Source organism: Pinus tabuliformis, chromosome 7 (genome assembly GCF_031772625.1).
Source record: "Pinus tabuliformis cultivar Carrire ecotype Pingquan chromosome 7, CPIR1, whole genome shotgun sequence".
Lineage (NCBI taxonomy): Eukaryota > Viridiplantae > Streptophyta > Pinopsida > Pinales > Pinaceae > Pinus > Pinus tabuliformis.
Window position 1 is genome coordinate 465,524,503 of NC_142293.1, and position 12,556 is coordinate 465,537,058.

Sequence of the window (12,556 nt, forward strand, 5' to 3'; positions counted from 1 at the left end):
CCTTCCTTATTGTTGCTCAAAGATTGTTGTAGACATTCTTTAAATCTCATTCAGTACTTGGAGGATTGTTATGATGATGATGAGTTTATGGATGAAGAAATTTTAGAGGCTCTTCATAACAATGCATTTCAGCACCAAGAAGAAAGTACAACATCTCATGAAATGCAGCATGAAGATCAGCAGGGGTTTACTTATGAAAACCATGTTCAATCCTCTGATATTGATGTAGAGATGCAGCAGACTTGTCAGTCTTCGGATCATTATCAAAATGAACATGATTACAAACACCAAGAAGAAATGTTGGAAGAAATTTTTTATGACCCTCAGGCAGAGGAAAAGATTGTTCATTTTTGTAATTTCTTGCAACAACTTACACCAAAGAATGATGATAATAATGAGGAAAATTTCATTGTTTGTTGGAATGATTCAGAAAAGCAGTTGGATAGCTTGTCAAATAGCAAATTGGATAGCACATCAAAGGGGTTTTGTGTGGCTAAGGATCAGTTGTCTAAAGAGATAGAATGTTATGATGATTATCAAACTAACCATGTGTTTTTTAACCCTATAGCTGACTACATGGAAAAGATTTACTGTTCAGGCTTCCAATTATATGTTCATCTTGAAGAACAGTTGCACCTCATGCTTCCTTGGTTATTTCAGTATCTGGTTTATTTATGCTTCAAGCACAGTAAGGAGATCCAAGTTTCAGATCAGATTGATGACTGGATTTATTGGAAGTTTCATGTTCCTTGAGCTACAAGTGGAGCTTGCAGCTGATAGGGTAGGTAGGTAGGAAAGTGCAAATAAGCTCAAGGTTGTCTGAGCATTTTTTCAGTAGTGGTAGATTTCTTTTTCCCACAGTCATCATCAAGCTTAAGCCCGAGGTGAAGGCTCAAGAAGCTGAAAGAAGATGTTTGTCAAATAAATTTTTGTTCATGATAAGAGGATAAGGCACTGGAACTGCAGGTTCTTAGTGTACCACAAGGGCACACTATCCCAAGTGGAGCCACTGTTATCACTGAAAATATTTCAAAGGAAAAGGAGAGCAGAAATCTTCATCAAATTCAAGCAAGGCAGCTCCTCAATTAAGCAAGGTATTTTCTTCCAAGTTGTTTTGTCTAAAGAAATTTCAAAGGAGAAATTGTCAAAAGAAAGGAAAATATCATCATCAGTACAACCATCACCAATGTACAAGAATGACAGAAACAAGGCAGCCAGCAGTCAAGAAGAAAGACAGAGCTTTGAGGAGGATAAGGATAAATTTTGAAACTAGCTACGAATCCATGTTTTCGTAGCGCAGACAGTGTAAAAATCCTGTTTTGCGCTACGAAATCAGTGTTTTCGCAGCGCGCTGTGAAACCCCTGTAGCAGCGTGTTTCAGCTGAAGAAACTTTGTTTTCTGCTTTTACTAGTCAATTTCTAAAAGCTTTCCTGAGCAGCTGAGCACTTAATTTTGCAAACTGAAAGAGGATTTTCTTCCTAACATGCTGCACTACAAAAACCTCTTTCCGTTTCTTCAAATTCGTTCTGAGGTGGGAGTAATTTATGGTTAAACTTGCGCTACGAAACTGCAGAAAGTCAAGCTTTGTCTACTGGTTTTAGTAGTGTTTTTCAAAATCAGTTTCTGGTCACATGAAAGGTTATCTTGGAATTCTGAAGGAGGTTTCTCTTCATAACATGTCCAGCTACAATAACCTATCTCACTTTATTCGTATGTGTTTTCAGTTGGGAGATAAGAAGCTTTCATTGAGACCCTAATTTCAGAAAACGGATTTTTCCCTGTTTGCCACGTGTTTTTCAAGGACAGGTTCTGGACAGCTGGAGAAATATTTTAAAAAACCAGGAGAGGTTTTTGTTCTAGACATCATGGGCTACAAAAACCTCCTTCAGTTTCGTAAAATGTGTCATGGATGAAGAGATAAAGGCTCTGCAATTTTCAAGGATCTAACCCTAAAAACAGGGAAACATGTTCCCTAAATTCTAGGGTTTCTCATCAGCAGTTGGGTGACTACGTGGGAGGCTTCATCAAATTCGACCTCATGGAGTATTAGGTGTCAAAGAATGCTTTAAATGTTTAGATAAGTTTTTTGTAATCATAATAAGGAGTTACACTCCTAGTTGTATTAGGTCTCTAGGACTACTAGTTAGGTGTCAAATACATTTAATGGTTTGTTTTATGGTTAGAATAGGTGTCACTGATGGCAAATTCGAATTCTCTTGAGGAGGGATGATGGAATCCTAATTGTAAATGCTTTATATAGAGAAAGAGGTCGAATTAGCAAGGGGTTGGAGACTTTTTGGCTCAATTGCTGCTCTATGTGCAGACTGTGTATATTTTTAACCTAATGCAGAATTTCTACTTAGACAACTCAAGATTCATGAAGAGTTCTTGTATGTTCTTGTTTTGATGGCATCTTCCAATACTTACATTGCAATGAGGTTTACTTATGATACTCAGAATTCATCAATGATGCTCTGACTTCCTTCATAGATAAACTAATTGTGTTTCACTGTTTTATATTTGCATTTCTGCACTTGAACTCTATAATGCCTTGACTTCCATGCTAGGTAGAATGTTTTGGCTTCACTACTCAGGATTCAAAGAGGGTTTTTAATGTCCTATTGTCTCATGGCTTTCCTCTTTCACTTACTTGCAGTGGTATGAATACATGTTACTTAGAATTCATCAATGATGCTCTAACTTCCTTCATGTATTTATAAACTGTGTTTCCTTGCATTGTATCTTTGTTTTGTTGATGTATAAAAACTCTCTATGCCCTGACTTCATGTTAAAGCTGATCTTGCTGTGGTACTGAACATACTTTGACTCCATAGCCCAATGGTAGCCAACCTTCATTCAACCTATAAACATATACAATCACAAACTATAGAGTTAGCCATCTATCTTATTCTTTAATCAAAATCTTTAACCCTTTGAGAGAGCCCTCTCAGGCTGAGGAGGCTAAGCCTCAGCCAAAAGTTTGGTTTGAAATAGTTACTCAAAGTCTTCCTGATCAACAGCCTATCAGGGGCATGATTTTGTGATAACAGTTCTGACGTTGAACCTCTCCTGGCTGGGCGAGTAACTATATGTGTCTTGCAATGCATCTCCTCTCCGGCAGCATAACCTCTCTAGCATTCACTAGCATTCCTCCAAGAACTCAAGAACTCAACATCTAGCACTCCATGACTAACGACTAGCTTGTCAAATGTATAAAGACAAGCTTATATAGATGAAGAAGGGAGGAGGATACGATGAACTGGGACACCTATTGTGGATTAACATTATCCCCAAAAGCCATTAAAGATGGAGATAGGATAGAACTCGACATAAGACTGATTTTTTATCCTCAAAAAGCTCCATGTAATGAAGGAAACAACAGTCGGACGTGTGTTAAGGCAAAAAGCATGACCAAACTTGGTTGGCGCGACTGCTACTCTAAGACAGAGCGCCAATGGTCGCGCCCACTTTTGAGGATCTCCATGATTGGCGCGGTTAAGATACTGTGGACCTGCGCCAATGGAAAAAGAGCACTTTTCAGGGATAATCTGTAGAAGGTGTCTTCAGGGAACATGAAGTACATACTCAGGGGAACATAATGTAAGTGTTTTTAGACTTTGTCACTTCTTATAATTCCCGGGATGAGTCCTCCAAGGTACGACAAGAGGAGTAACAGGGATGGTGACAAATTATTGTGTAACAGATGCCCCCTAAAGCATGAAGTCTGAGAGGTGGAGAGGGGTGAAATGCTTTACAAGAACACACAAGAACACATATAGTTACTGCCGCCGAGGATCTGTGTTAAGAGACATGACTGATAGTTCAATTACATGATGTACGTGGTATGGTCGCAGCCATCCATAAGAGAGTACATAAATAATCTAGATCCATAGTATGGACGCAGCCATCTGGTTAGGATCAATGAATTGACTCAGGTATGGTCGCAGCCATCCAGTGAATGAGTCAAGTATCAAGAATCACGCCTGGATTACAACAGACACAATCCAGGGTCTTGCGCTCCGTCTCGACCCGAACAAGAGTACAAGTTCAAGCATGTGAATATATGAGCTGAAGTCGAACATGCATGAACATCGTCTGATTACCAGTCAATAGTGGAAACTGTTAACAGACGCGAGAGGTACCACCAATAATGACAATGGTCCTCAAGGTACTATAGGTACAATCTACGGCGCGTGAATCAATGATCTGAAGTCGAACGCCTGTAGAATCATTCGATCGGAGGCCAATGATGAAAACCTCACGTCGAACACGAAGAACCTGCCATTGAGGCATGCAGGCTCCAAGGCACCGGAAAGGAGTCTCTAGATCAACTTCCTAGATAATGAGTTGAAGTCGACAGGAAGTGACCTTGATAGAAGGTGGGCCATAATGTTTCCCACATCATCGACACGAGATAGAGAGATAATGTTGTGAATCAAGATTGTGCGAACTATCAGAGGGAGGTTGTTTCTTTGCAGAGGTCAACTTCTCTTGAACATATCGGCGGCACATTAATGGAATCGGTAGTATTCGACATCAATGTATCAAAGGTCATGATGACGAGGCAATGAGTGGATGAGAGGTCAAATAAGGTACCCAAGTCCATGGAAGCAAGTGAAAGATATGAGATGAGATATCCCCACCCCGGACACGAAAGCAGAAAAGTGCCATGTTCAAGAGCGACATACTGCCGTCACGGTAATAATTATGGTTCAAAAATTTTCTTTTCCCCCCGCCATTTTTGGCGAGCACCCCAGTTATTTTTAACAAGCTTGATGGGGATAGCATATGCTTATGTTGTGACAAAATCCGATGTCATTAAGTTTTAACGAGTCTGACAAAGGAATAACTCGGCGTCTTTTCATGTTTAGAGAGTTTGAAAAGACAACAGAAAAGGAAACTCCGGGGATGTCCTTTTTCGTAAAGTTGTGTCTCTCGGGCCCGAAAAAGTATAAAATAATACCCAAAAGAACCGCCCGATCATTATGATCGAGGAGTACTTTTCATAATTAGTGATTTCGACCTGAAAAAGTAAAAAAGCGGTCAAAGCCACATCGTTTCGTAACCATTAACGAGTTTGGAACGACAAAAACCCGGTAATCTTTTTACGTTTTAACGGTCGACAAAAAGAACTTAAAACGACCGCCCCTTATTACCATTTAACGAGTCAAGAGGAGCGACTCGGCAATCTTTTCCTCTTTAAATGGTTAGAAAAGAGCTGAAAGCAGACCTCCATTTTTATTTTCTTTAACGAGTCAAAAAGGAAAAATACTCGGCAATCTTTTCATATTTTACGAGTCAGAAAAGAGCGTAAAGGTGACTCGTCCTGAAGGAACGAGTGGTATAAAGGGTAGCGACTGGTTCCGGTAATGGTGGAACTTGCTCGAAACATGTAAAGGTTAAGAGGCTGGCTAATAAAACCACTCATCGTTGCGGTTCCTCAGGAAAGGAGAAACAACCAAGTGAAAGCATATGATCGGCCAAAGAGATGGTGGCGATGGAATGAAACAACCAAGGCTCATCTAGCAGAATTTAGCAGATAAAAGGCAATCACGAGATGTAAATCAGGTATGGGTTCATTTTTACACAAGCTTGAACCATGGAGAACTTTGCTTGTTAAATTTTTTGTTGCATGCCCCCAGCATGATAATGCAAAATCGAGGTACATGCCCCCCAAGCTTCATGGCATTCACGGAGTGGATGGAATGAAGGTTTACTTGGAAAGACTCGATTTTGAAGGAGGATGCATGCCCCCCCCCCCCCCCGGGCCTCAGTCACGCACCCGGGTCAGCTGCCGTCATCAGAATGACGGGGTGGATGCTGGGGCATTTCCTGTGGAAATAAGACCATTTAGGAATGGTAGATGACTATATGTGAAGTGTGAACCGGGGAATGAAAGTTGGTCTACGACCTTGATCGTCCTTCCTTCATGCGGAAAACACATCACTCTGAAGAGTGATGACACAATTGCACGTATGCGATAAATATAGTCTCGTCCAAGGAGTAAATTGTAATCTAACGGACCTTGGACTACCATGACGCCCATTTGAACAGTCTTCCCTTCTAATGTGATAGGTACATTGGGAAGAATTCCTAAAGGTCGAGTGGTTTCTCGATAGAAACCTGTAAGGTTTCTCATCTCAGGCAGAAGCAGTGGGGAACCAAGTGCTTCCCAAGCTGTTGAAGAAAGGATACTCACAGGAGATCCCTCATCAATGATTGTACCGGCCATAACCATACGGTAGACTTGGACTATAATTCGAAATGGTATGGAGGCTGGTAACCGAGGATTGACTAGTTGATCCCAATTGAAGGAAACAACTAGGTTGCTTGGAGGTGGGACTGGATAGACAGCCGGATATGATTCTGATGGACTTTCTTCCTGGTGCGAAGGAATGAGAGGGATGCTCACTTGATCATTAGAGTCTATGTTGATGAATAGAATTTGGACGGTGGGATCTTCATTCTTTGCAGTGATAACATCATTTGAGGAGGTAACTTCTGAAGGCAAAACCGGGTCACTTGTAAGCTGGACCTTTTGACTTTTGTCTGGTTTGGATTCAGGTGTAAGATCATCTAAGGCTGGAACTTCTGAAGGCAAAACCGGGTCACTTGTAAGCTGGACCTTTTGACTTTTGTCTGGTTTGGATTCAGGTGTAAGATCATCTAAGGATGGAACTTCTGTAGGCAAAACCGGGTCACTTGTAAGCTGGACCTTTTGAAAGACCGGGTCAACTGTAATCTGGAACTGTGGACTTTCGTTTGGTTTGGACTCAGGTGGTTCATCTTTGATGATAGAGTGGTGCGTAGATGATGAATGTAAATCAACACTCGTTCCGACCAGGAACTGGTCTGGAATAGGCGGAGCACAGCTAGGTTCAGGAAGAGAAGGCTGGACCAAAGAGGAATCATGCTTGATCACTTGGTTAGTGGAGAGATGATCTGCAGTTGCAAAAAGACGTTGATATCCAGCGGGTAGTTGGGGTAAGGGAGCTGACAGACTTTCTAAAAGATGGGAGGCTTCATCCATAAGTGGACAAAGGCGAAGGAGATGATTACCTTCACAAAGTCGACAAGGGAAACGAACCTTCCCTTTTCTCTTACCAACTGACAAGGTATCGTCGATTTGCGACGACAAGGGGTGAGTCGGGTCACGGGACCATATATCTAGGATCCTGGGAATACCAGGACAATCAGAAAGAAAATGGTCCTCCTTGCATAATCGACAAGGAGACTTAGCCTTCCGCGGAGGAGCAGAAGGTGGTTCCACTTCAGATATTTTCGTGGTAGATGCGACCTTTCCCTTAGGAGACTTCTTCTTTTTGGTCTTCTTCTTCTTCTTCTTAGCCACCTGGTTACTGGAATCCAAGGTTTCACCAGGCGAAGTAGAAGATGAGGACGCAGCAATGGGCGAAGAAGGGAAGGGGTCCACCTTAGAATCAACATGGTGTTGTTCGGGTGGAGGAGGTGGTGGCGGAACAGGAGTTATCACACTTGAGACCACCGAGTTTGAAAACAACCATACGGGTAAACCAATGGTCAACCCAGGCAAAGACAATGTTGCGATATACTGAACACCGACATTTCCAACAGAAGTAAATGGACGAGGGTTCCCATCAGGAGGAACACCTTGGCCGGTGGGCACCGGGAAGGCTGCCATTGAACGAGAAATAATCCTACTCAAGCTAACGCAAACAAAATCTAATTGGGTAGATGTTATCGTGGCCAATAAATTTTAAGACACTGAACTTAACCTTTTCATTTTTTAAGAGTCGAGAAAAGGATAAAAGATGACTCTAGTCTCCTTCGAATATTTAATGAGCACGAAGTGACAAGACGCTCACAGGCACCTTTTCGTTTAAGGAGTCCGAAAAGGATCAAAAGTGACTGCTCTGGAATTCTAGGTAGAGGGTGTGCCAAACTTTTCGCAAAACCACAGAATACTTTTTAGGGTACGGGTGGTCAATCTTCGTGAATGCTGTGTTCACTACATTGCGAATCGTAGGGCAGATGACACGGCTTCCTATGGATAAAGGCTTTATTCCTATAGGGGTCTCCCAATATATACGCGACGGTACGTGGGAGCACAGTTCGTATTGGCACCTATCGTTTCACCATGGAGGAATCACCCAACCACTCGACGATAAACTACCAGTTTTAAAGACGCCGGAACACGTCTCTAACCTAGACCTCTAGAGTATTTGCGTTATGTTCCAATGCGTTGTAATGTTCATTGAGTTTATTTTAAAGTTTATCTTCGATTATGTTTCAGTTTTTGGTCCTACCATATGTGATATCTCAAAAACTTCTTAAATGAAAACTATATGCCAAAATTATATCATTTGATTCGATGAATTCTATCTACAGGAGCGTTGAGATTTTTACAAACGAAATGATCACTCAACCAACAACAAAGATCCTAATGCAGCTAATAACAAGAAATGAAATTGTTTCTTTTTCTTTTTAATAGCAACAAACAACAACAAATGCTAACTAATATGATGCAAAAGATTTTTTTGTTTTTCTTTCCTTTAAGATGGCATGATGCATTTAAACAAATTTTAAGAGATATGCACAATCCAAGTTCACTCAATGAAATAGAACCAATTCTGAAACACCAAAATGAACTATGCAAGCAAGGAAAAACACAAAGACTTTCACTGAACCATGTAATCTAAGTTCGAATGAAGTCAAGTGAAATCCAAAGAGGTTAGAAGTGAATCACTCAGAGTATAGAAGATCAAGCTTTAACAAATCACTGGATAGGTGCAGAACACAACCAACAAGTTGACTGGATAATCAAGAGATCAAAACTTCCCACAGAAGGCTAGACATGCAAAGTCACTAGATGTTCTAGGGCTAAGACGAAAATCAATAGAAATAAGCAAACAACTGAAGGATAAAGGCTAAGACCAGTCAAGCAGAGGTTCAACACACTTCCAGAGGCTGTAAGAGATATAAAAAGAGACTGAAAGAGCTTTCCACCCACACACAGGCAAAATTTACAGGGCTGGCGCGACTGTCAGCCTGCAACTTGTGCTACCACAGGATTGGCGCGAGTTGCTTTTGAGCAACATGCGCCAACTGGCGCGACTGTCAGAGTAATAACCACACCAATTAAGCTTGCCGGCTAGAAAAATAAATAATACGACCTCAGGTCGGGTTGACAGTGCGCAGATGGGTCAAACAGTAAAGAATAAACTCAAAACTGACTCAGGAAGCTCATTCACTCAAGCAAGCAGAAGAAAATTAACATGCAAGACAAATTCCAAATAGCTTCTCCCCAGCGGAGTCGCCAAATTGTTGTAGAACACAACCAACAAGTTGACTACGCTGCTACGCAAGTTCCTAGTTATGCATCAAAGGTGAATTAAGAAGACCAACCTGGAATCCAACGCTATGATTGAAGCAGAGTTGATATTCCCGCTCCCTTGCTCCAGCAGATCATAAACGAACACCTGCACATGCAAAGGAAGAGACAGATACCAACATAAAATCTACCAAGGCACAACTATATTTCAGTCAGAAAGGAAATAAATCAACACATCACCATAATGGACAATGAGATTGGAACTATAATAGCAGTCGCTCATTAATTAATAATAAACAGGAAAAGTTACAACCATGGTTCTGACGTTGAACCTCTCCTGGCTGGGCGAGTAACTATATGTGTCTTGCAATGCATCTCCTCTCCGGCAGCATAACCTCTCTAGCATTCACTAGCATTCCTCCAAGAACTCAAGAACTCAACATCTAGCACTCCATGACTAATGACTAGCTTGTCAAATGTATAAAGACAAGCTTATATAGATGAAGAAGGGAGGAGGATACGATGAACCGGGACACCTATTGTGGATTAACATTATCCCCAAAAGCCATTAAAGATGGAGATAGGATAGAACTCGACATAAGACTGATTTTTATCCTCAAAAAGCTCCATGTAATGAAGGAAACAACAGTCAGACGTGCGTTAAGGCAAAAAGCATGACCAAACTTGGTTGGCGCGACTGCTACTCTAAGACAGAGCGCCAATGGTCGCGCCCTCTTTTGAGGATCTCCATGATTGGCGCGGGTAAGATACTGTGGACCTGCGCCAATGGAAAAAGAGAACTTTTCAGGGATAATCTGTAGAAGGTGTCTTCATGGAACATGAAGTACATACTCAAGGGAACATAATGTAAGTGTTTTTAGACTTTGTCACTTCTTATAATTCCCGGGATGAGTCCTCCAAGGTACGACAAGAGGAGTAACAGGGATGGTGACAAATTACTGTGTAACAAGGCTCATGAAGAAAAGGGCAAACATACGAAATTTCAAAAGCTGTGGCTTGGTCCTTTTCAGATTGTAGAAGTCATAGGCCCATCGACGTTTGTGTTGCAGGATTTGGCAGGTAGAAGAGATTCTTTGCCTGTGAATGGACAGATTCTTAAAATGTATTTTCCATAAGAAGATCATTCTTCTATTTTTGTAGGATAGTTTTAGTTCGTTTTTATTTTTATTTTTTTTTTCTCTTTCTTATAAATAAAACCGGTTGTAAATGATCATTTAAAAGGATTCATGAAAGAGCACACTAACTCTCTATCAGATTTTGATTTCACTTGTACAAATAGCAAAACTTTTCGAAAAATCTGACTTTTATTATTGACAAATAGAGTTAACTTTAACCTGGATTTGATATTAGTTTCAAACTCTCAAAAAACTTTGATGAGAACAACCTTTGGTAAAAAATTGTTTTATGCCAGCACAATGAAAGGTATCATCAATAATAAAATAAATATTCTCTGCAAAGCTGTTGTTTTCAAAACTCTATTATTGTCGTCCAGAGCTTTCTTAAGGAAAAACAATGACTTCCTCCCTGCTAAAGGAAACCACAGCATTCAGAGAAACAATCCGAGAAAACACTATATCTCAAAGAATAAGAGGTCTCATCACGAGCCGGCTTATCATGATCACAGATATTATAACTTGCTGACTTTGCCAATACTGTCTATCAAAACAGGGCAACGACTCAAGATTGTTGCAATCAAAAGACAAGGGGTCTCATCACGAGCCATCTTGTTCAGCAAAAGTGTAAATCAAGTGGATGACTGTGTCATAATTTAGCCACCAAACCAAGACATTGTTCTTTAGAGAGTAAAAAAGGAAAAAGTGTCAAAAAGGATTTTTCTCTAAAATGTTGTAAATAACCTCAAGCAGGAAAAAGGATCATTGCTAGATAACATGGTAACCCTGTCGAGGCTATGGACGCTTGCAGGCAGCAGAGGCTCTACCTATGACAAATGAGCATATTTTAAAACCAGTACGCAGAGAAGACTTTATTTTATCTTTAAAAAGGACCGAGTAATGTCTGGTATGAATGCAAGAACTAAGCCTAAGGAAGCAGACAATTGGAATAAAAGAAAGGTTGAGACAAAGTATCATTGACAGGATAAGGGGTAATCTACTCTATCTATCCATAACAAAATTTAGACATATGAAAAATTTTCTGTTTCGGAAGTGAAAATGTCAATAGAAAAGCAAAGATAACTGGTTCTTCACAGTGAATCGCCATTGTTGTGTTCACCAACAACCCCCCTCTTTGTTTAGTATTAGCAATAATATCAAACAAAGGGGGACCCTTAACAAAAAAAAATCCAAAAAATATTTTTTAAAATTTTTTTGTATTTAACTCCCTAAAAGCTATATCGCATCGCAAAGAGAGAGTGAAGCGTTTTCCTATGCGCATAAGTAAGCTGCAATGAAGCGATGCGACATTCATCGCATCGCATATTTTTGAAAGCGCCTTTAAAAGAAAATCTAAGGAATCGCCGATGGCCAATATGCGACGTCGCATATCTCAACGTCGCATAAGCAGCGCACAGTGATCAAATGAAAAATTCGATATTGCGATCTGCGATATTACGACCTGCGATTTTGCGATTTGCGATCTGCGACGAATGAGACTATTAATTGTTGCGTTGCAAATCGCAGGAATCACTCATCGCAAAGTTTCTTCGGCATGATCTGTAAACCCAAAATAGAGCGCACACCTTAAGGGAAATTAATGATTGCACGCCTGAGTATCCAAAGATGATCGTGTTGCGTTTTTCGAAGAGTCAAGTCATTATGAGTGTCATGATTATGCATTCATTAGAACTTAAAGCTTTCATGTCAATCTTTTTGTCAATTCTCTTTTCCTTTGCATGAACTGTAAGGCAGCAACTAATATAAATCTATATGCAGGAAACATCTAAGGAAAAGGGGAAAGCGCCAATACTTGGAGAACAGAAAGGAGATGCCTTCGCAAATGGATGCCACATGCAGCAGAGCCGCGGATTCCAAAGTATCACTCCACAAACACTGATGAAAATAGACTATCCAAGACTCAGAGTCAAAGGCGCTCAAAAGCAGCATGTTTGCAAAAGATCCTGAAGCTCAGATTGGATAAAGCAAAAAGAAAAACGCTAAAAAGGGATGATGCTTCAGAAAAGCCTGGAACAAAGAATGGAAGAAATTTTCAATACGTAAGATTGTCCAGGCAACGAAATCCCTAACTCATTGAGTCATTCGCATGGC